This window comes from Chenopodium quinoa, unplaced genomic scaffold (assembly GCF_001683475.1).
Source record: "Chenopodium quinoa cultivar QQ74 unplaced genomic scaffold, ASM168347v1, whole genome shotgun sequence".
Taxonomy (NCBI): domain Eukaryota; kingdom Viridiplantae; phylum Streptophyta; class Magnoliopsida; order Caryophyllales; family Amaranthaceae; genus Chenopodium; species Chenopodium quinoa.
Genome location: NW_018743616.1, coordinates 1,078,265 through 1,101,413, shown reverse-complemented (window position 1 = coordinate 1,101,413; position 23,149 = coordinate 1,078,265). Strand labels below are relative to the sequence as shown.

Sequence of the window (23,149 nt, the reverse complement as noted above, 5' to 3'; positions counted from 1 at the left end):
TCGAGTTTGGGTTGGGTCGAGTTGAGTTGGAACAGGTTAGTCTTCGGGTCCAAATGTCGGGTCAAGTTCGAGTCGGATTAAATTTGGGTCGGGTTGAGTTTGGGTCAGGTCAATTCGGGTCGGGTCATTCTTTGGGACTTTTCTTCAAAAAAATAATAATTTAAATAAATAAATATAATAAAATAAGATAAAAGAAAAGAAAAATAAAAAATAAAACAACACTCTAAACATGCAAATTATATAATAAATATCAAGTTATCAACTAAAAGATACAAGTTGATTTGGTTAAGGTTATTTTCGATAAGTGTTTATTTCGGTAAAAGTAATTAAGTCATAAATCAATTAGGTCATTTTGAGTATCAGTTATTTTTTATTCGGGTCATTTCGGTTATAGTTTGGGTCGTTTCGGGTTTTGGGTCTATTTGGTTTAATCGATTCGGGTTACGATCGGGTCGGGTCACTTTGGGTCGGGTCGATTCGGGTAACGGGTTGGATAAATTTCGGGTTTCGGGTCAATTCGGGTCGGTTCAATTTGTGCATCGAGTCAGGTTCAGGTTAACTCCAATTCAGGTCGGGTATGGGTCAGGTCGGGTCAATTTCGTATTCGGGTCAATTTCGTATTCGGATCAATTTCGGGTTGATGTTTTCGGATCACGGGTCGGGTCAGGATTGCCAGATCTAGATGGTGGGCGTGAAGGAAACAGGGGAAGGCAGATTGGGAATTGGGGGTGAAATAGAGATAGGACTACCGGCCGACGGTGTGGTGTGGCTGGGATTGACGGTGTGCCATGGTGGAATTGGGTTTGGTTTTTTTTTTTTTTTTTTTTTATTCACAAGAGGCAAAGATTTGAGAAGAATCAGAAGGGTTTGATTTTTATAAAAAAGGTTAGGTGAAATTTTTAAAAATGCATTTAACATCAACGAGAAACTAAAAGCAAAATTAAAAAAAGCACATTTTTTTTGTTAAAAATTTTTGATACTTCCCGCGCCCCTGTTAAACGAAAATTTGGTTTCAACTCTTTTAAGGACAATTAATTTAGTTATGTCGTTTAATTGTTGTTAAAAGTGTTATTTTTAGTAGTGTTTATAATATTATAAATGAGGAATTAGAAATTAGCTTAGATGAATATATTCATAATATATAAACTATCATAAGTAATTAATAACCTTAGATTATTAATAGTAACATATCACATACACAAAAACAAATATCATGCGATAAAGCTAATCAAGTCTGGTAGCAATCAGTAGGCATAATCATAAAATAAAAAGAATGATTATAATAGCATAATTCGTTTACAATACCTTTTATAAAACAAAATACAAAGTAAATAATGAGAAGCAACCAAAACTAATCCACCAAATACCTTTAACAAGTTTTTTATGGATTACCATTTCTCTATGAAATTAAACCAGGCAACTTTGGATAGACCATCTTCTTCCACTAACCAGGTTTCTAGGATGTGGGCTCCTCCTCAGAAAGGATATCACAAACTGAACACTGATGGATCATGGATGTGTGTTGATAATGCTGGTGGAGGTGGTGTTATCAGATGTGACAAAGGCATATGGTTAACTGGTTTTACTATGAAGTTCAATGCTCTTTTTGTTGGGTTTGAGAAGTGTGGAGAACGATTCAAGAAGGCTAAGGGGGTGCATAGCTTAGGATTTTAAGCTATGGGCTATTGCTTGGTGTTAAGCAATGGTGAATGGCAAAGGGCTGACTTTAAATGGGAATATCTCAAGATCTAGAAGTGTTATTGAGATGATTCAAGTTGGAGGTGATAGCTCTTCTCACGAGCTTTCCAACGACAGGTCATAAGCTCGATTTGGTCAAGAATCGAGGGAGTTATGGCCGGTTTACGAAGAGCTGTCTGCACAGTGCAGAAGTTCGACCGAACTTTTGAACAGTTTGGTCGAACCATTTGAAGAAATTGAGCTGTTGCTACTGACTGCCTTGTTCGACCGAACCTTTGGCAAGTTTGACCGAACCACCCTTAGTTCGGTCGAACAGGGGGTAGGTGCGGTCGAACCTCGTGCGTGCCCCTGTTTTCTACGGTTTTGCAACTTAATCGATGTGGCTAATTTAAGACCGTAGGATTGTTTTATTTTGCCTAGCACTATATATACTCTTGTTTTGTCATTGAAGAGGAGGAAGAGGATGAAGGGAAAGATGTAGAGAGAGAGCCTCAATGTAAACCCAAACACTTAGGGTTTGAGTGTTTGAGAGGGTGAGTTTGGGGTGGAGCTTTCATGGTGATTGAAAGCTTGTAAACTACATTAATCTTCATCAAATTGTTACTCCATAGTGGATTGGTGGGTTTTTCTCCCGGTTCTCGGGTTTCCCACGGTAAATTCTCCTTATCTCGTTTATTACTTGTTTTTCCATCTTCATTGTTGTTAATTGTCGTAAATCGCAAACTAGCTAGCACATTCATTTAATCCTTTCACTTTCTGCTGCTTCTGCTGAACTTCAGGCAATAAGGGAAGGGTTGTTAACTGCTTGGAACAAGAAAGTCAGATTCCTGGAATTAGAAACAGATGCACAAGCTCTGAGTAAGATGTTGAAATACCCAAAATCTTTCGAAGATCATGACTTGGGGAATTTAATAAGAGATGTGGCTTCTCTTTTGGAAAGGGATTGGATTGTCACAGTATTTCATGCTAGTAGATCAGTTAATTTTGTTGCTGACAGACTTGCAGTGATGGGAAGAACCAAGATCAAGACAGGAGAAAGGGTTCCCTTCACCTATCCACCTGCTGAAATTTTCGAGACCTATGCCTCAGAGATTCCAGATATGGCTGCTTAGTTTTAAAGTCTCTTCAGTAGCACCTTTTGAAAACCTTGTGTTACTTAGTATTTCTCTAGCTATCTATCTTAAGTCTACCTGTTATGGTCGTATAGGTATTGTAAAGTTGTATTTGGATGGCTTTGAGCTGCTCCTGCTGCACTCAATCTTTCTTTTGCTCTGATGGCCTTCAGTAACTCTACCATATAATATATAAGTAGTTCCCTTTTGTGTTAAAAAGAGAAGCAACCAAACTTATCCAAGTTAAAACTAAGATTATTCTTAATGTCAACCAAAACCAATGACATAATTAGTCCAACCAAATGCAATTCTAATACATTGTAACATAGTTTATCACATGGCTTAACAACCATTTTCTCAAAATCACACCTTCTTGATACTCACAGACTCACTCAACATCTAAGGGAACAAGGCACACAACAAAAATTGTTATCCTCAATTTAATACTCCGTATGAGCTACTGGGCACTAAAGAAGTGATGAAGGAAAAACTCTTACCTTTGTCATAGTATAAAAGTATTTGAGTCTTCATTAAATCCTATAACACATATCTAACAGTCAAGCTTTGGTGCCTAATTCAAGAAGGATTTGATTAACATTTTATGTATTTCATAGGAATTTAGCTAGATCCAAAAAAAATAAAATCTACAACTATAAACAGTTCATAACTAATAAGCTTGAACACTCTATGATGGTATGTAAACCGCATACAATTGAAAGCAATAGGATGTATATAGTAGATCATCATGGCCAAGAATTTAAACTCCAAAAAGGTCAGCGTTTAATGTACATTTAACATGATTAAATTCTTAATTCAAAATCAATATACTATGATCATCACATAATTCAATAGAGATTGATGATGAAACCACCAACTGATTTCATTCTCCAAAATTATTGCTATTCGAATAAGACAAATTAGTTGAAACAAATCAATAGTTAGCCATATTCAAATACGACAACTTAGCTGAAACAATTCATTAGCCATATCCCAAATTTAATAAACTTCATATTTCATTTCAATAAAAAATGGAGCATATAAATTAAATCAATCAAATAACTAGTCTAATACCCTATAATTATTTTATTTCAAGAAGGACAATAATATGATAAATTCAGTAAAATATGAAGAAAAGAATATAGGGATACCCGTAAAGTTGCTATTAAATTCGTCTCCTTAGAGAGGTAGGGCTGATTTCGTTTTATCGTATTAATTTTCTTTGCTTGAAACTACACCCAATTGATGAGACAAGCAAAAATCAAGACGAAAGTATAATATATAGCTGAACCCAAATAACTTTCTTGCATATGATGAACTGTCGATTAAACCGAAAAGCAATTATGTATATGTATACGAATCAAAAAAATTATTAATTATTTAGAGCTTTGGTGCTAATAACGTATTGTGAAATAGAGATGATAGGAGAGACATTGGGGAGAGAATAGACCAGTCCATTATTCCATTGAGTAGGGGATATATATATACATATACAATAGTTGTTTCCTTAGAAAACATTTAACCCTAAACCTGAATATTCCACAGTGGACATAAATACAATAGGCATCCACACAATATTTCATAACATCCGAATTTGGTATACTCGTAATGCTTAAACAGCCATCAATATTCCAGAGTGTACAGAAATATAATGGGCATTCACACAATCTTTAAACGGACCTTTCATAATTTTTTTTTTATTTTTTTTATTTTTTATTTTTTATATATATGAATACTTGTAATGCGCAATAGTAGATGAATAATATGTGAATTTGGTATTTTAATGATAAATAAAGCCTTCATTTGTATCATACTATTTTAAAGTTCCTGTTAACAAACTATCAATCAATATTTTTTATTTTACAAAAAAATGGAATTTGAGTATTATTTGAATTGCATTTACATAAATCTTCTTAATCTTTTTCTTACTCTAATTCATATGTCATATATTAATAACGAGTTTTGTGTCCGGGCGATGCCCAAATTGTTGATAAAATTTTAGAATTAATTTTTTGGCTTGAATGTTAAATGCGGTTATATAATATGATAGTGTACTTTTTGTCATTTTGTTTGTAAATTAGATATTTATGTCATTTTTGACTTGAAATTATTTTTATTGAATTTAAATTATTATTGTTGAACAAAAAGTATTTTATCCAAACTAAAATTATTTTTTATTATTAAAACTTATTTCTACTAATTCTCTATCATTTTTTATATTAATTTAATATACTGGTATTATAAATGGATCTTATTTTACAAAACTTTTAAAATGAATTTTATGATCGAATTAGAACCGAGTTATACAATATTTATTAAAAGTTATGATTTATTCTGTATATATGAGATATAAGAAGTATATCGATAAAAAAACACTATACAACATTTTTATCTTAGAAAATCTATCCAAATCCACTTACTTAGCATCATATGTGTCACAATAATATCTATTTGTCATCTACTTGGCGCGACACTTAATGAAAAACTGGAATGCCAAGTGTCGCTGTCTCGTGGCCTAGCTACGAGACTGGCTTTGGTGTCTGGGCGATGCCCATTTGGTAGATAAGATTTAGGATAAAATTTTGGCGTGAATGTTAAATAAGGTCATATAATCCCTTTTGATAATTTATATAGTAGTGTACTTTTTGTGGTTTTGTTTATATATTATTGACTTGAAATTATTTTTATTCAACTTAAATTATTTTTATTAAACTGAAAGCATTTTTAGCAAACTAAAATTAGTTGTACTGATTAGGACTTATTTTTACATATTCTCTATTCTTTTGAATAAATATATCATATTTATGTTGTTATTAACTTGAAATTATTTTTTATTGAACTTAAATTACTTTTACAGAAATGGAAGTATTTTTACCAATATTCACCATTATTTTTTAAAATAAATTAATATATTATAAATGGATCTTATTTTAAAGAATTTTTTTAAAACGAATTTTATGATGGAAATAGAACCGAGTTATAGGATATTTATTAAAAGTTATGATTAATTTTGTATATATGAAATATTAGAAGTTCCGACAATTTTATCTTAAAAAATCTATCCAAAATTTGCTTACTTAGCATCATATGTGTCACAATAATACTTAATTTTTGCCTACATGGCGCGACACTTGGCGAATAACTGAAATGCCAAGTGTCGCTGTCTTGTGGCCTGGGTGCGAGACCGACCTTATATATTAGTGATATGATATGATTTAATATACTAAATCAATTTTAATGTAATTGAAATATTAAGGTTTTGACCATATGTACCTACATTGTTAGTATAATAATGTACCCTAAGCAAGATTAACCCGTCTTATTTTAAGACTTATCCCTAAATTTTTAATTTTTTTTTATGTTTTATAATATTGTTAAGATTTCTTCAACCCTCAACTCATTTAAAACTTCTTAAAACCTGCTCCGTATATAATTTTTGCCTCCGTTAAATATTAGTTGTAATTTTGACATATTTTATATCCCACAAATAAAGCCCCAATTTCTGCCCTTCGAACTTCACCCTTGCCAATGTGAACCCAGACACCCAAGCAACAACCCAAAATTTTCTTTTCTTTTCAATTAACGTGTTAATTATATTAGTTAATTAGGAGTCAATTATTTTAGTTAAGGATTTATAAGAAGTTAATTAGATTACTTAAAATTTAATTAATAGTTAAAGAGGTTAATTTATTAGGGTTAAGTAATTAGGGTTAAGAAGTAATTGTCTAAGACAATTGATCGAGTCCTGAAATTGATGGATAAAGAGAGTATTGTTCTTCGTGATCCACAAGGAAAGTGTTGGCCTCTTCAAATTAAATTTTTTTTTTTCAGGTGGCCGTGTTATATTAGCAAAAGGCTGGGCTGAATTTTACAAAGGATACGACATAAGAACTGGTAACATATTGGAATTCAAATTAGGATACTAATTATTGTGTGGAATGGTACGACGAATAATAAAAATTACTCATACATATCATTGTAATAAATTAATTACACATTATTATGAATCTAGTAACACCCCACTTTATACATTTTTTTTTCCTTTGCAAATGAGCGTATATATAAGGTCAAAGTTTGATCAAATCAAACAATCATAAGACTAAATCAGAAAATATTGACCAAAATTGTCGATTAATGGAAGAGAAGAAAGGACTAAATTCACACTTGCATTTCGAGCCAAATGAAGCTGACCTCCTAAACAGCGGCATTGTCTTGTACAAATTATGACAAAACAAAAAAATAAAAAAAAAATATAAAAGAAAAAAATAAAAAAGAAAAAAATAAAATAAAATGAATCAATATAACTTATAACTTATCAATTAACAAATCATTCTTAGTTACTAGATTATTTGAAAGGAAAAAAAAAAATGTTAAATATAATCAACCAAAATCGAAACCCATAAATTCCCTATTTGCGAAAACTCTAACATGCGAAATTATTGGAGGCAAAAAGGATAAGAAAACGTTAACCTTCAACAATTGGAGGAGGGATGACAGAATATAGCTTGACTCGTGGAGAATTGGAGGCAGAAGCTAGCTTAGAGCTCTATTTTAATGGTGAATGAGGAAGAAAGTAATTCCCAAATTTTTAACTTGTGGAGTTGTGGTAGTAAATTGAAAAACACTATAACACATTGTAGTAATTAGCAAATTTTCCATAACAATATGAATTGAATTGAGCGGAAACGAACTATATTGAATTGAATTCAAAAGTTTTGCAGAGAAGTCTAAAAAAAAGGCTGTACTAGGATATAATTTTTTTGAGATCACATTTTAGTAAAATTGTAAAATAGTTTATTTAGGTGCCAAAATTTTTTGAAAAAAATTAAGGACATTTATCATCTATGATCTATAGATGCCAATCTTATAAAAAGTATATATAGTACTGGAATGTCTACTTTTTCATTTTTCATATAATGGTTTTGACTTGATTAATTTACTAATATATAAAAAACAAATGTTATTGTATAATGCATCGTTAGATTCGTTAAAAATGTATACTTTTATAATATCAATTTTCCTATAACTTTACTATCATATAATTAAATAAATAAATTGTCAAAGTCATAACTCGGCATGCACATTTGAACAAAGTTTAAATTATATAAACACGGAGAGAGTAGTATTTTTCATACCACAAATATAATCTGATCTATAAAAAACGCATTTTTCTTCAAATATTATCATTTTATACATTACAATGATACCTAAATTCATAGCTTAATATAGTTACAAGAAGTGCTTGTATTTTGTTCCCTAAATTAAAATAAAACATTAGAGAAACTGTTAGTCAAATTTGGTGTTCGTGGAAAGTAAGCTATTGATTTACATTATGTGATTTGCTTAAGATCGGAGAAGAATAATATTATTAGAGGATATTTGATTGGACAATGAACACGAGCGAGAATCATCTAATTGATGACTATTGTTTATACTCCTTATTTTGAACTTGTAACCTTATAGTCACAACTCACAATATTTAAGTAGAAAACAAATATTAAGAAAATATATGCAAAATTTAATTTGAACACTAAACCCCTCAAGAATTAAGAAATATTAGCTTATCAAATTGGATAATAACAATAATAATAATAATAATAATAATAATAATAATAATAATAATAAAAAAAAGGGTGAATGAATGTGAGACCCTTTTTTTTATTTTTTTTTAGGAAATGAATGTGAGACTTAATTTAAGAGAAAATAATTTTTTTTTTCCAGTGAAGAAATTAAGGCAAGTAGATTGAAACACCTGATAAGAATACACAAATTTATAAGATAGTCAGAGCATGTAAAAAGATAGATGTAGTACTTCCTCCGTTTTTTTTACATGATTTATTTATTATATCACGCTTGCCAATACAAAACTTTAACGATCAATAACTTTGATTCTCCATAAGTAAAAATTATAAAAGTTGTATATTATGATAGTATTTATTGAGAGGAATTTAAAAAGATCTCACACGAGTATATTTTTCCTTACCTATTATTCACAAAAGACGGTCAAAAAGAGGAGTGGTGAATAGTGTATAAGTCAAAGCGGGTCAAATGAAAAAGAACAGAGGAAGTATTATTTTAAAACGTGAGAAATAATAAAAAAAAAAATTAAAATAATAATTAAAATACAGTAAGGAATACTAGGGCGTTATTTATTGACATGATGAAATCCACATAAGTTGGCAAGAAATAAAAGTAGTCAAATATGAAACACATATAAAAAAGTGTGAAGGCCACTAATACATGCATAATTGCCTTTTACAAGACGCGGAACTTTAATCTAGGTCCACTCATCCACACAAGTGTTCTATGACGTTGACGACTTATGCACGTTCTTCATGTGCTTATTGTCGGTAGTATTGGCGCCGATGACGAGAAGCCGAGCCATAGATGAAATGCCAAATGAAGCTCTTGAGAAGTATTACACCCAACGCTCCACTCCTGGTGGCTTACTTATCACTGAGGGCACTCTCATCTCCCAAACTGCTGGAGGGTAATTACACTTGTTAACTCATTTAGTAAACTTATTATACTTAATCGTATACCCTTTATATTCCATTGTGTGTCAATATTGTGATTTGCACATAAATAAAATTGTTTTAGCTAGAGACTAATATATATGTGCCTGAAAACTTAATTCTAACCCGACTGTCCTTAATTTCTAACCTGAGACGTGCCAAAATATAAAAAAATTATAAAATAATCTAACACTACACTACTGTTTAATTAATTGTGCTATAGGTTTGCGCATTGCCCCGGAATCTACACAGAACAACAAGTGGAGGCATGGAAGAAAATAGTAGACTCAGTTCATGCCAAGGGTGCTATCTTCTTCTCTCAATTGTGGCACGTTGGTCGAGTTTCTAATCACGGTAACAACTTGTATACCTCTTCATCTAAACTTACAACTTTAATTAGTCACATCATGTTCATATAAATTTTAGGAAAGTTTAGTCCACTAATCTGAATTTTGGGCCTAGCTTCCCATAACTATGTACAATTTTACACTACAAGCATAAATTCGTTACAAATTTGTCTACTTTCAACAATATCATATTGAGCAACATCTAATTTGGCAAAATATAAAGCTATCATGCTAACGGGTTTATGAAAAGGCTAATTTTAATGTACCTGTATGTTCTTTATATAGTGTATCAACCAAATGGAGGTGCGCCAATATCATCAACAAATAAAGTTTTATCAGAAAAAGTGGCGTATCTTAATGCCCGATGGTTCACACGAAAAGTGCACCCCGCCACAAGCCCTGACTCCACCTCAAATATCAGAGGTTGTCGAACACTATCGCCAAGCAGCTCTCAATGCCATTCGTGCTGGTATATACTATTCTACTCATTTTGCACTCTACTAATGCACTTACATTAGCAATTTTCGAGTTTTTTTTAATCTCAAACGCACATATTGAGTCTGATTCATTGGATTATGATTGAAAGGAAATTGCATTATAATGACTACTCACGACTTTAATGATTTTTTTTAATTGTTAAAATTAAAACGTAGTAATTTTAAATTTTCTTTTTGGGATTGAGTATTAAAATGAAACAACTAACAATTGATGTACGTACTTTGTTGATTAGAGCGTTGCTTTTTCTACATAAACGTGTATAGCAAAACGTTTGATTCTATTGAAAGTTTGAAACGGACTCCTTTTATTAGAATTTTGAAAAATACAACTTGTGACACAATTTACTTTATCCCTAGCATACTTAATATTCAAGCAAAACAATAATTTTACTTAGGATTATAAAAAAATAATTTTTGCTATGAACATTTTATACATAGGTTTTGATGGAATAGAGATACATGGAGCACATGGTTACCTAATAGACCAATTTCTCAAGGATGCAATCAACGATCGAACCGACCAGTATGGTGGTCCATTGGAAAACAGAATAAGGTTCTTATTGCAAGTAGTACAAGCCGTTGTAGAAGCCGTAGGAGCTGAAAATGTAGCCGTAAGAATCTCACCAGCAATTGATCACTTCGACGCCCTTGATTCCAACCCACTAGCATTAGGCCTAGCCGTTGTCAATGGACTCAACAAGCTACAATCCGACTTGGGATCAAAGCTCACTTACCTCCACGTAACCCAACCCCGGTTCACGGCCCAAGGAGTGGTTGATAAGCCAGCCGAAGAAGCCGAAGCAGATGCTCAATTATTGAGGAAATTAAGGGATGCATACGAAGGGAGTTTTGTGAGTAGTGGTGGGTATACTAAGGAGCTTGGGATGGAAGCTGTGGCTCAAGGGGATGCTGATTTGGTTGCTTTTGGACGTCTTTTTATCTCTAATCCTGATTTAGTGCATAGATTGAAAATTGATGCACCATTGAATAAGTATGATAGGTCTACGTTTTATACTCATGATCCCGTTTTGGGTTATACTGATTATCTCTTTTTAGGAGATGAATATGGTAATTAAATCCCTTAGAAAGTAGTCACATTTTACGTTATGAAACATAAGAGGTTGTGTTATGGACTTATGGTAATGTTGGGGAATTTAATCTTTAGTTTTAAATTTCAAATTTATAAGATAAGGATATTTCTGTTCAAAACAAAACTATGTTATTAGTGAAAATAATCTTATTCAAAAGAAATTACGAAAGATTCTTTCAATTATTGAGCTAAATTTAAAATTATTAAAATAAAAATCGAGCAACTACCAAGACAATAATACTTTTAACATAATAACATGCACTTGCTCGACCAGTCGACCCCATATGATATTAAGTTACACTCGTAAATACCACCTTTATAAATCAATTAAAGTTAAACAAATCTAAACTAAACTACAGGTATAAATAATAATATAGACTACAGAGTGTTAGTGTTGGAATAGTTGACCATGCACTCTGATTGAACATGATTAAACTAAAGCATTCTGATGGACGGAGATCAATTGTAAGATCAAGTAGATTAAAAAAAAAAAAGAAAAAAAAAAGAAAAAAGAAGACTTAAATTTAGCAACGTGAAAAATATACAAAAAGTAGTAAATTGCACTAGCTAAACTGTGCTGTCTACCAAATTAAAGTATAAAACCATACATCACTGTCTTTACAAGATACGGAATTAATTATTTGATTAACTAATTATTTTTTAACAAACTAAAATACTTCATATTATGCAATGAACTAAATAATTGTTTAGCGAGTTGAATAATTGTTTAATGATAGTTTGATCCACAACCTCGTAAACGTCGGTGCCTAAGTATTAGCATTTCAACACGTTAAAATTTCTTATAAATCTCTGGCCTCGTTGATGTTTCTTTCATCAAAGAAATAGATTGAAAAAACAAAAATTAACAGAAACAAAAAAGAGGAAAGCTAAGGAAGCAGGGATGGCTATGAATATGGGCATCAAATGTATGAAAATGATTTTTTACTCCTTACCAATTGGGTAATTTCACTCTGTCTCACAGGTTTGTTTCTTGTACTACTTCACATAGTTTTTACAACCATCTTATATTTAGGGTCGATTATATGTACTCATCTTAGCTATTGTAAACATTTTAACTTATGCACTATATATCTGCATTTTGTACTTTAACTAAATTTGATGATCCATTGATAAGAAATACTATATAAATCTTGTTAAATTGATTCGCCTTGATTTATACTTTCATCGTATTATATACTCTAATTGTTGAGTAATTTATCACTATTTTTGTTGATAAGTATTAGGTGACTCGTACTTCGTAGCTTTGTCCGCCCGATCGGGCGGACATTGCCCGGTCTGACCGGGCGGTGGGGGTTGGATACGTTGAAGCATTCGTATGGAGTTTTCTTCTCGCGCCCGATCGGGCAGACCTTGCCCGGTCTGACCGGGCGGAGAAGGAAAAATGCGGAGACGCGGATTTTACGATTTAAAGTTATCTTTTATGTTATCTTTTTGCCCAAGTATCTTTTATTTTAGGGATTAATATAAAACCTCCCTAATATTAGTATAAGGGTTAAGAGAGAGAGAGTGAGAGCCGTTCTTGAGAAATACAAGAATCATCTTTGTAATCTTTGCAGTTTATAGTGAAATCATTCGATCTCGGTGCCCGTGGACGTAGCTATCACATCGATAGTGAACCACGTAAATTCTTGGTGTTGTTCTTATTGTTTGCATTGAATTTCTTTATTGTTTTCTTGTTTGTTTTCGACCTTTGCTTCCGCTGTCGCACAACAATTGGTATCAAGAGCTCAGGTTCAATCCTTGGAGAGTTTCTTGAAGATAACAATGGCAGGAGATTCAACAATAAGAATTGAGAAGTTTACCGGGAAAAATAGTTTCGGGCTATGGCAAATTAAGATGAAGGCTCTGTTAAAACAACAGCAGATATGGCGTCCGTTGGCTCCAAAGAGTACTACTTCGGAGTCAGAAGATGGACCGACTGACCCGCAGTTAGAAGTTATGGAAGAGAAGGCACACTCTACCATATTACTTAGTCTTGATGATCAAATCATCACGGAGGTGGCTGATCAGGAAACGGCGGCTGGATTGTGGCTGAAGCTGGAGTCATTGTATATGACTAAGTCGTTGACCAACAAATTATTACTGAAACAGCGGTTGTTTAGCCTCCGGATGCAGTCAGGTACTTCCTTACGGGAACATCTAGAAAAACTTAACTCTATTTTGCTTGATTTACGTAATTTAGATGTTAAAATTGATGATGAGGATGCTGCGTTGATTTTACTTGTATCTCTACCGTCTAGCTTTGAGAATTTTGTAGAGTCTTTTGTTGTTGGTAAGGATTCTATAACCCTAGAAGAAGTGAAGGCAGCACTTCATACTAGGGAACTCAGAATGAAAGCTACGAGTGATAATGGGGATAATGGTAGTGGGTTGTTTGTTAAGTCCGGAAAGTCTAAAAAGAATAAGGGGTTTAACAAGGGGAACAATGCTGGGTCGGGTGCTGGAAACGGCAAGGATGGATCTAGTAAAACTACTACTAAAACATGTTATTACTGTAAAGAACCGGGTCACTTTAGGAATAATTGTCCGGTGAGGAAAAACAAGTCCCAGGCTGCTGTAGTTGAAGAGAAACCGAATGAGAGCTATAATTCAGAGGAAGATTTAGCATTAGTCAGTTCTGCTAGGTCTGATGATTTATCTGATAACTGGGTTCTAGATTCGGGGTGTTCGTTCCATATGTGTCCACGTCGAGATTGGTTTGATACATATGAACCTCGCAATGGGGGTATGGTTATAGTCGGTAACAATGCTCCATGTAAGGTCACAGGTATTGGTTCCATGAGGTTGAGGACTGTTGATGGGCGGAGGTTAACTTTGACTAATGTACGGCATGTTCCTGCTTTAGGAAAGAATCTGATTTCATTGGGTACCCTGGATGACTTGGGGTACAATGGTGTGTTTTCAGATGGGGAGTTGTGTATTTTCAGAGGTTCTGAGTTGGTACTTAAGGGTATCAAAAGGAACACCCTCTATGTTTTTGAGGGTGTTACACTGCCTAGTTCTGCGGTTTGCGCATCTGTATCTCACCAGGAGATGACTAAGATTTGGCACATGAGGCTTGGTCATATGGGGGAGAAGGGGATGCAGCTATTGTCCAAGAGGGGTCTTCTATCCGGGGTCAAGGTTGCCAACCTTGAATTTTGTGAGCATTGTGTGTTTGGTAAGAAACACAGGTCAAAGTTCAGCAAGGGTGCTCACATTACTGATGCAGTGCTCGATTACATCCATTCAGATTGCTGGGGTCCATCTAGAGTTGAAGGTATGGGAGGTTACCACTATTTTGTGTCATTTGTTGATGACAAGTCCCGATACACATGGCTTAGGTTGCTTAAGTCAAAGGATGAGGCCTTCAAAGTTTTCAAGCAATGGAAAGCTTTGGTGGAAAATCGACAAGGAAGGAAGATCAAGAAGCTACGAACGGACAATGGGCTAGAGTTTTGCAAAGACGAGTTTAATCAGTTCTGTGCAGATGAGGGTATAGGTCGGCATCATACTGTCAGGAAGACACCACAGCAGAACGGTGTAGCAGAACGGGTTAATCAGACACTGCTAGAGAGAGTTCGATGCATGCTCTCTAATGCAGGGCTTGGGAGGAGGTACTGGAGTGAAGCTGTGTTAACAGCTTGTTATGTCATTAATAGGGGTCCTCATTCTGGAATTGATTCCAAAATTCCGTTTGAGATCTGGAGTGGTAAGTTGCCTAATTTTTCGAATTTGAAGATTTTTGGTTGTGTTGCTTATTATCATGTTATTGAGGGTAAGCTGGATCCACGAGCCAAGAAGGGGTGTTTTGTTGGGTACGGGGATGGTGTGAAGGGGTTTAGAATTTTTTCACCTTCGGAGGGTCGGGTCATTCTTAGTAGGGATGTTACTTTCGATGAAAACACCATGTATTCAATTAAAAATGCAGAGATTTCAGATTTGAGAAGGGAAGGAGACAATTTATTACAGACAGATGGGGTACTTGAGGTACATCAGTCTACCATTGCTGATTTACCTCGGGTACAATATATTGATGATGATGCTGATGTTCCAGTGCCGGGTACTCCTGAACCTGAGATTACTCCTACTCATTCTAACTCTGGGGATGAGGTGGAGCAATCTAATCAGGGGTCATCTAGTCAACCTGACACCATTCTTGAGATGCCTAAACGAGTTATCAAGAAGCCTGTTAGATTGATTGAAGAGATGGAGGGAAGAAATTGCTGTGTTGATGCGATGACAGGTTATGCATTGAGTGTAGCTGATGATGTAGAGTCATTTGAACCTGCCACATATAAACAAGCAATTAGTTGTAGTGAGTCTGCGCAATGGCTTGCCGCAATGGGTGAAGAGATGCAGTCTCTTTACAAGAACAGAGTGTGGGAACTGGTAAAGGTACCGGAAGGGAGGAAGCTTGTGGGTTGTAAATGGATTTACAAGAAGAAAGAAGGGTTGTCGGAAACTGAGCAAATACGTTTTAAGGCTAGGCTAGTTGCTAAGGGGTTCAGTCAGGTAGAAGGGGTTGATTTTGTTGAGATATTCTCACCTGTGGTTCGACATACTTCTATCCGTGTGTTATTGTCAATTGTAGCACATTTTGATCTTGAGCTGGAGCAGTTGGATGTTAAAACGGCTTTCCTTCATGGCGATTTGGAGGAGGAGATTCTGATGAAGCAGCCCGAAGGATTCGAAGTTCCTGGAAAGGAACACTATGCCTGCAGATTGCTAAAGTCATTGTATGGACTTAAGCAATCCCCCCGACAGTGGTACAAAAGGTTTGATTCTTTTATGGTTTCACAAGGTTTTGACAGGAATTCATATGATTGCTGTGTGTATCATAGTAAGCTGGATAATGGTTCCATGATTTATCTTTTGTTATATGTTGATGACATGTTGGTTGCCACAAAGAATAAATCTGATATTGCTAGATTAAAGGAGATGCTTAACTCGGAGTTTGACATGAAAGACTTGGGTGCAGCTAGGAAGATTTTGGGTATGGAGATCTACAGGGATCGGGCTAGAGGTAAGCTTTTCTTGACTCAGAAAAGCTACATTGAAAAGATTTTGTCTCGTTTTGGGATGGAAAAATCGAAGCCTATAAGTACGCCAACTACTGTTAGTTGTAAGTTGTCTTTGTCTATGTCACCTCAATCAGAGGAGGAGTTGTCTTATATGTCTAGAGTTCCATATGCAAACGCGGTTGGTTGTTTGATGTATGCTATGGTCTGTACTAGGCCGGATATTGCGCATGCTGTTAGTGTTGTAAGCAGGTTTATGGCTCGACCTGGGAGGGAACACTGGCAAGGGGTGAAAAGGATTTTTCGCTACCTGAGAGGGACAACTGATATTGGTCTTGTGTACGGGAATGGTAGGGAATGCTTGGTCACTGGGTACAGTGATTCTGATTATGCAGCTGATGTGGATACCAGGAGGTCTGTGACTGGTTATGTGTTCACTTTGGGTGGTTCTGTGGTTAGTTGGAAGTCTACATTGCAGTCATCAGTTACGTTGTCAACTACTGAAGCTGAGTATATGGCTTTAACTTCTGCAGCTAAGGAGTCTATTTGGCTCAAAGGCCTAGTAGGTGAACTGGGTATTGCACAGGATTTTGCTACAGTGTATTGTGATAGTCTAAGTGCGATTTGCTTAGCTAAAGATCAAGTACACCATGATCGGACGAAGCACATTGATGTCAGGTATCATTTCTTGCGTACTGACAAGAGGATTAAGGTGAAGAAGATTGGGACTGCTGACAACCCGGCTGATTTCTTCACTAAGCCTGTTCCGTTTAGCAAGTTTAAACATTGCTTAGACTTGCTAAATATTGATTACTACGTGATGTAGTAGGCCCTGAGGGGCGAAGTTGGGGAGCTCCTGGTGTAGGTGTGTTGGCCTTAAGGTGGAGCTTGCCCGGGGCTTGTGATGCAGGTGGAGCATTATGAGTTGTTATACTTGGAGACGAGTATGTGATGGGTCTTGGTTGAAGACTTATCGGGATGTATGGCTTATGCATGAGTCTTGCATCGGGTTTGGCTTGAGATGTTTTTCCACTATGTCTTGATGGGGTCGTTTGCTGACTACGAGTTCTCGTCAAGGTGGAGATTGTTGATAAGTATTAGGTGACTCGTACTTCGTAGCTTTGTCCGCCCGATCGGGCGGACATTGCCCGGTCTGACCGGGCGGTGGGGGTTGGATACGTTGAAGCATTCGTATGGAGTTTTCTTCTCGCGCCCGATCGGGCAGACCTTGCCCGGTCTGACCGGGCGGAGAAGGAAAAATGCGGAGACGCGGATTTTACGATTTAAAGTTATCTTTTATGTTATCTTTTTGCCCAAGTATCTTTTATTTTAGGGATTAATATAAAACCTCCCTAATATTAGTATAAGGGTTAAGAGAGAGAGAGTGAGAGCCGTTCTTGAGAAATACAAGAATCATCTTTGTAATCTTTGCAGTTTATAGTGAAATCATTCGATCTCGGTGCCCGTGGACGTAGCTATCACATCGATAGTGAACCACGTAAATTCTTGGTGTTGTTCTTATTGTTTGCATTGAATTTCTTTATTGTTTTCTTGTTTGTTTTCGACCTTTGCTTCCGCTGTCGCACAACAATTTTGTTAGGGTTGGTGAGTGTACATCGAAGCAAATTAAAAATGTAGAGATTGATAAAATAAATATTAAAAAGTTGAAAGCAAGATAAGAGTTATAATGGACACACAATATTTAATGTGAGAAAAATTATCAAAAAACCCACGACAACGAGTACCCAAAATAATCCACTATGTAAAAATAGGAGAGTACAATAACCCTTGAAATGGTCGGTATTATAAGAGAACTCTCACTACAGGAACTCACAAAGGAATAATACAAAATAAGGAATAGTGGATTAGGGAGATTGTGTGTATGTAGAAAACTACGATCATGATATTTTAGAGAGTGGACATTTGTAGGTAAATTCTCTCTAAGCATAAATAATATATGGAGGGATGCTCAGAGAGTGTATGGTATCGTAGTATTGGATGATATATAGGTGGATACATTTGCTCCCAAATGATGCCCAACACCACTATTTGTAAGTGATGTATAGAGGTGGAAGAAGTGTATGGAATCTTCTACACACATGCTCTTTAAATTTTCCACACAAATCTAGAGTCTTCATGAGCATTGTTCAATTTTAGATTCTTCCACAATTCTCCATCAATTTTTCAATGTAGTAGATATTTCTGAAATCTTGAGAAACCTTGATATGTAGTAAGTTGGGCTTATGAAATTTGGGCCACACTAACCCAACAATCTCCACATTGGAACAAATTCCATATGCATGTACTCGTCGTATGAACCCTTTTGGGTATGTAATATGTCACATGATAACCCAATCAACATTCGGAGTGAAGAGAAATGTGACATACTCGAACTCGTTTGACGAGGACGCAATGCCAAACCGCGGTTGAATAATGAATCCACCGTGTACGGCTTTCACTTACGCCATCAAGCGTCCATTCTACTCCAGTCAAGAACGGCCTAAGAATCCTCCAAATTTAGAAACTGATCTTGCCATCGAACTTATCTATCTCGAACTACTTAAGCGAAGACATCTTTAATGTGTAAACAATCTAATAAACCTTTGGCTTGAATACCATTTGTTGGGGTTGGTGAGTGCACAGCGGAAGCAAAGTAAAGATGTAGAGATTGATAAACTAATTAGGAGAAAGTTGAAAGCAAGATAAGTAATAAAGATGGACACATAATATTTAACGTGGGAAAAATTATCAAAAAACCCACGACAACGAGCACCCAAAATATTCCACTATGTGAAAATAGGAGAGTACAATAACCCTTAAAAGGGTGAGTATTACAAGAGAATTCTCACCATAGGAACTCACAAAGGAGTAGTACAAAATAAGGATTAGGGAGATTGTGTGTATGTAGAAAACTCCGATCATGATATCTTAGAGAGCGGACATTAGTGGGTAAATTCTCTCTAAGCATAAATAACGTATGGAGGGACACTCATAGAGTGTATGATATCGGAGTATTGGAGGATATGTAGGTGGATACATTCCCTCCCAAATGATGCCCAACACCACTATTTATAAGTGATGTATGGAGGTGTAAGAAGTGTGTGGAATCTTCTACACACATGCTCTTTATATCCTCCACACAAATCTTTGACCAATTCTAGATTCTTCCACAATTCTCCATCAATTTTTTGATGTAGTAGAGATTTCTAGAAATCTTGAAAAACCTTGATATGTAGTAAGTTGGGCTTATGGAATTTGGGCCACAATAACCCAACATATTTAATTATATATACAGGATTGTATTAGCACTGATGACTAAATGTCGAGCAATAGATGAAATGCCAAATGAAGCTCTTGAGAAGTATTACACCCAAAGATCTACTTCCGGTGGCTTACTTATCACTGAAGGAACTCTCATTTCCCAAACTGCCGGAGGGTAAGTAACTAATCACACTTCAAATTGTTTTTTATCTGTTTTAAATTGTTCTACCAGTGTGTTTTGGTTTGTGTTAACTTTGTTTCTCACGAATTTATATAAAATAACTTCAACGTATCACTAATTTCAGCAGAGGAGCACTTTTGTAAATAAACACGAGTTTTATTTCTCCAACGTATCGCTAATGTAAGTTGAATAAACACGAGTTTTATTTCTTAAAGTAATTTAAGATTAGGAGAAAGACAGATCGAGTAAACCAGATTTTACATAAAAATCATCAATCATGAAATGAACACTAGTAAAAAGTTTTAGTGGCCGGTCTTTTTTTTTTTTTTTTTTTTTTTTTTTTTTTTTTTTTTTTTTTGTTTTAAGACGTTGAGAGTGTTTAATTTGGTGATGACTTGGTGAGCTTAGAGGGGCAAAATTAAGTGATTTGACCAATTTTAGCTAATGCAACCAGTTAATCAAAATCAGTTAATAGACTTAATACAATCAATTACAACTTTTAACCTTCAAGTATTCACCAAACACAACCATTAAGTCTATATGATTTTACATCCATAACAAATTATAAAATTCCTAATTTTTAAAAATAGAAAAATGATATATAAAGGCCATAAGATTGCATACAACAAGAAGCTAAAAGAAGAAATAATTAGTGAAATAAAAAATTATTGTAATACTAATACATCGGTCAATACATACGTTATTAATTACTTTGTCATGTATTAATCATAATTTGATACCAATTTAAAAAAAAAAATATTAAATGCTTATTTGCAGTCCGCGTATATCATCCCTGTACAAATTTAAACAAATTTAGTCAAACATTATTAGCTTATCTAAGGGTTATCAAATAATGAGTTACACGTATATGAATACCATGATAGACTATTGTCTATGGTTTCTCATCATAAAAAGTCAACCCTAACTTAACTTGTTTATGTATACTTGTATAAATTGACAAGTTTACAATAATCATCAATAACACCTTTTTATTGGACATAATTAAAAGAAATTTAACACCTTTTTATTAGGATCTTCTCGTTTTATCCTAAAAGAATTACTTCGTACGGAATATAACACACCTTTGCTTCTAAAATTTCTGCAATCGTGCCATAGGTTCGCCCATTGCCCAGGAATCTACACAAAACTACAAGTGGAAGCTTGGAAGAAAATAGTAGACTCGGTTCGTGATAAGGGTGCTATCTTCTTCTCTCAATTGTGGCACGTCGGTCGAGTTTCTAACCAAGGTAAATACTTATAGTCCTTCAATTGATTTTTAAACGCTCATCACTGAATACGTACCCATGTACTTTTTAAATAAATTGTTACATGTAGAATTTTATTAGCTTACATTCACTCTAACAACCACGTCTTTGTACATTACAACTTAAACATTACAGCCTTGTCTATTTTATACGTATACATAATAACAACTGCCTTAATTTGACAACGTGTCAAGTTCATGTTAATAATTTCAATATCTAAGTTTAAATTTTCGTATATAATACTCGTGTGAAAATACTACATTAATAGTTTAGACAACATATAAAGAATACTCCTATCCGAACCTTGTAAATTGTATAAAATCATAGGAGCCTCTTTGACTCTTTAATTTTGTACTCCGTATTTTAGAAAGTGATCATACTCTCATCATGTTATGTATGATTGTTTGATGACTTGATGTAGTATACCAACCTGAGGGACGAGCACCAATATCATCAACAAACAAAACATTATCGGATAGGTAGCGTATATTGATGCCCGATGGTTCACACAAAAAATGCACCCAACCCCGAGCCTTGACCAAACCTAAAATATTAGAGGTCGTCGAACACTATCGCCAAGCAGCTCTCAACGCCATTCATGCTGGTATGTATATACTCTATTCAAATAATTTCAGTTCTATAAAATTAATTTCATTTCAATAAAAATAATTCAGGTCGATCAGTTCAATAAAAATAAGGTGAAGAGAGCAGGACCTTATTGGTACGTTGTTAGGTTCTTGTCTTAACATTAATTGTGATTTTGAATATTTATTACAGGTTTTAATGGAGTGGAGATACATGGAGCACATGGTTACCTAATAGACCAATTTCTCAAGGATGCAATCAACGATCAAACCGACGAGTATGGTGGTCCATTGGAAAACAGAATTAGGTTCCTAATGCAAGTGGTATAAGCCGTTGTGGAAGCCATTGGAGCTGAGAAAGTAGCAGTGAGGATCTGACCAGCAATTGATCATTTCGACGCCCTTGATTCCAACCCACTAGCATTAGGCCTAGCTGTTGTCAATGGACTCAACAAGCTACAATCTGACTTGGGATCAAAACTCGCTTACCTCAACGTAACTCAACCCCGGTTCACAGCCCAAGGCGTGGTTGATAAGCCAGCCGAAGAAGCTGAAGATGATGCTCAATTGTTGAGGAAATTAAGGGATGCATATGAAGGGAGTTTTGTGAGTAGTGGTGGGTATACTAAAAGGAGCTTGGGATGGAAACTTTGGCTCAAGGGGATGCTGATTTGGTTGCTTTTGGACGTCTTTTTATCTCTAATCCTGATTTAGTGCATAGGTTGAAGATTGCTGCACCATTAAATAAGTATGATAGGACTACGTTTTATTCTCATGATCCGGTTTTTGGGTTATACTGATTATCCTTTTTTTTTTTAGGATGTTAATTAATTTAGTTGATTAAAGTTTTACATCCATTGATCTCACATTACAACTTTTAGAAAAAGAAACTACTACATCAAATTAAATCTTGTCATCAATGGTACTCTTCAAGCCTTATTAGTTTAGTTTCTATGAGTAATTATCGTTGTTTTGGTTAGTTTTGTATGATCATTCTCCTTCTTATTAATAACTTTGCAAAATTAATATTTGCAAGAGCTAGGAAATGTTATTCTTTAATACAAAGTACATGGTCTCTTTTGCTCTTTCCAAGTTGTTAGCTTTCTGATCTTATTATATTGGGCTGATACTAACATTAGCACTTTCTAAATAAATTGGTCTTGCTTACATATTGTTTGTACATCAAGACCACTATTAGATTAAATTTCGAACAATTATATTTTCATAACCACTTTGCGTCTTACTTGATTTCAATTGAACTATCGTCCATTTGCCACATTCCTTTTGTCATTCCATAGGTGCTCAAAATATCTACAATCACGAAAAAATAACTAAATCCATGAAATTGACTTTAATTTGGAACTAATTTTAGTAGCTAAAATAATGCAAATTAATCCTAAATGATCTAATCTAAAACTATACGGAGTATTAAAATGAGGGTACATAAGCACTTTGTATAAATGCAATGTACATCATGATGAATAATTAATGTGTTAACTTAATATAGAATTTTTAGTAACATAACATTATTGAGCGCAAATGAAATAACGGTCACATACACAAGTCAACATCAACATTTGT

At 34.6% G+C, this 23,149-nt stretch overlaps 2 pseudogenes; both read left to right on the top strand.

Annotated features, from left to right (window-relative positions):
• Positions 1-8,858: 8,858 nt before the first annotated feature.
• LOC110682985 lies at positions 8,859-11,976 on the top strand (annotated as a pseudogene).
• Positions 11,977-12,197: 221 nt separating this feature from the next.
• On the top strand, positions 12,198-22,660 carry LOC110683121 (annotated as a pseudogene).
• The last annotated feature ends 489 nt before the right edge of the window (positions 22,661-23,149 follow it).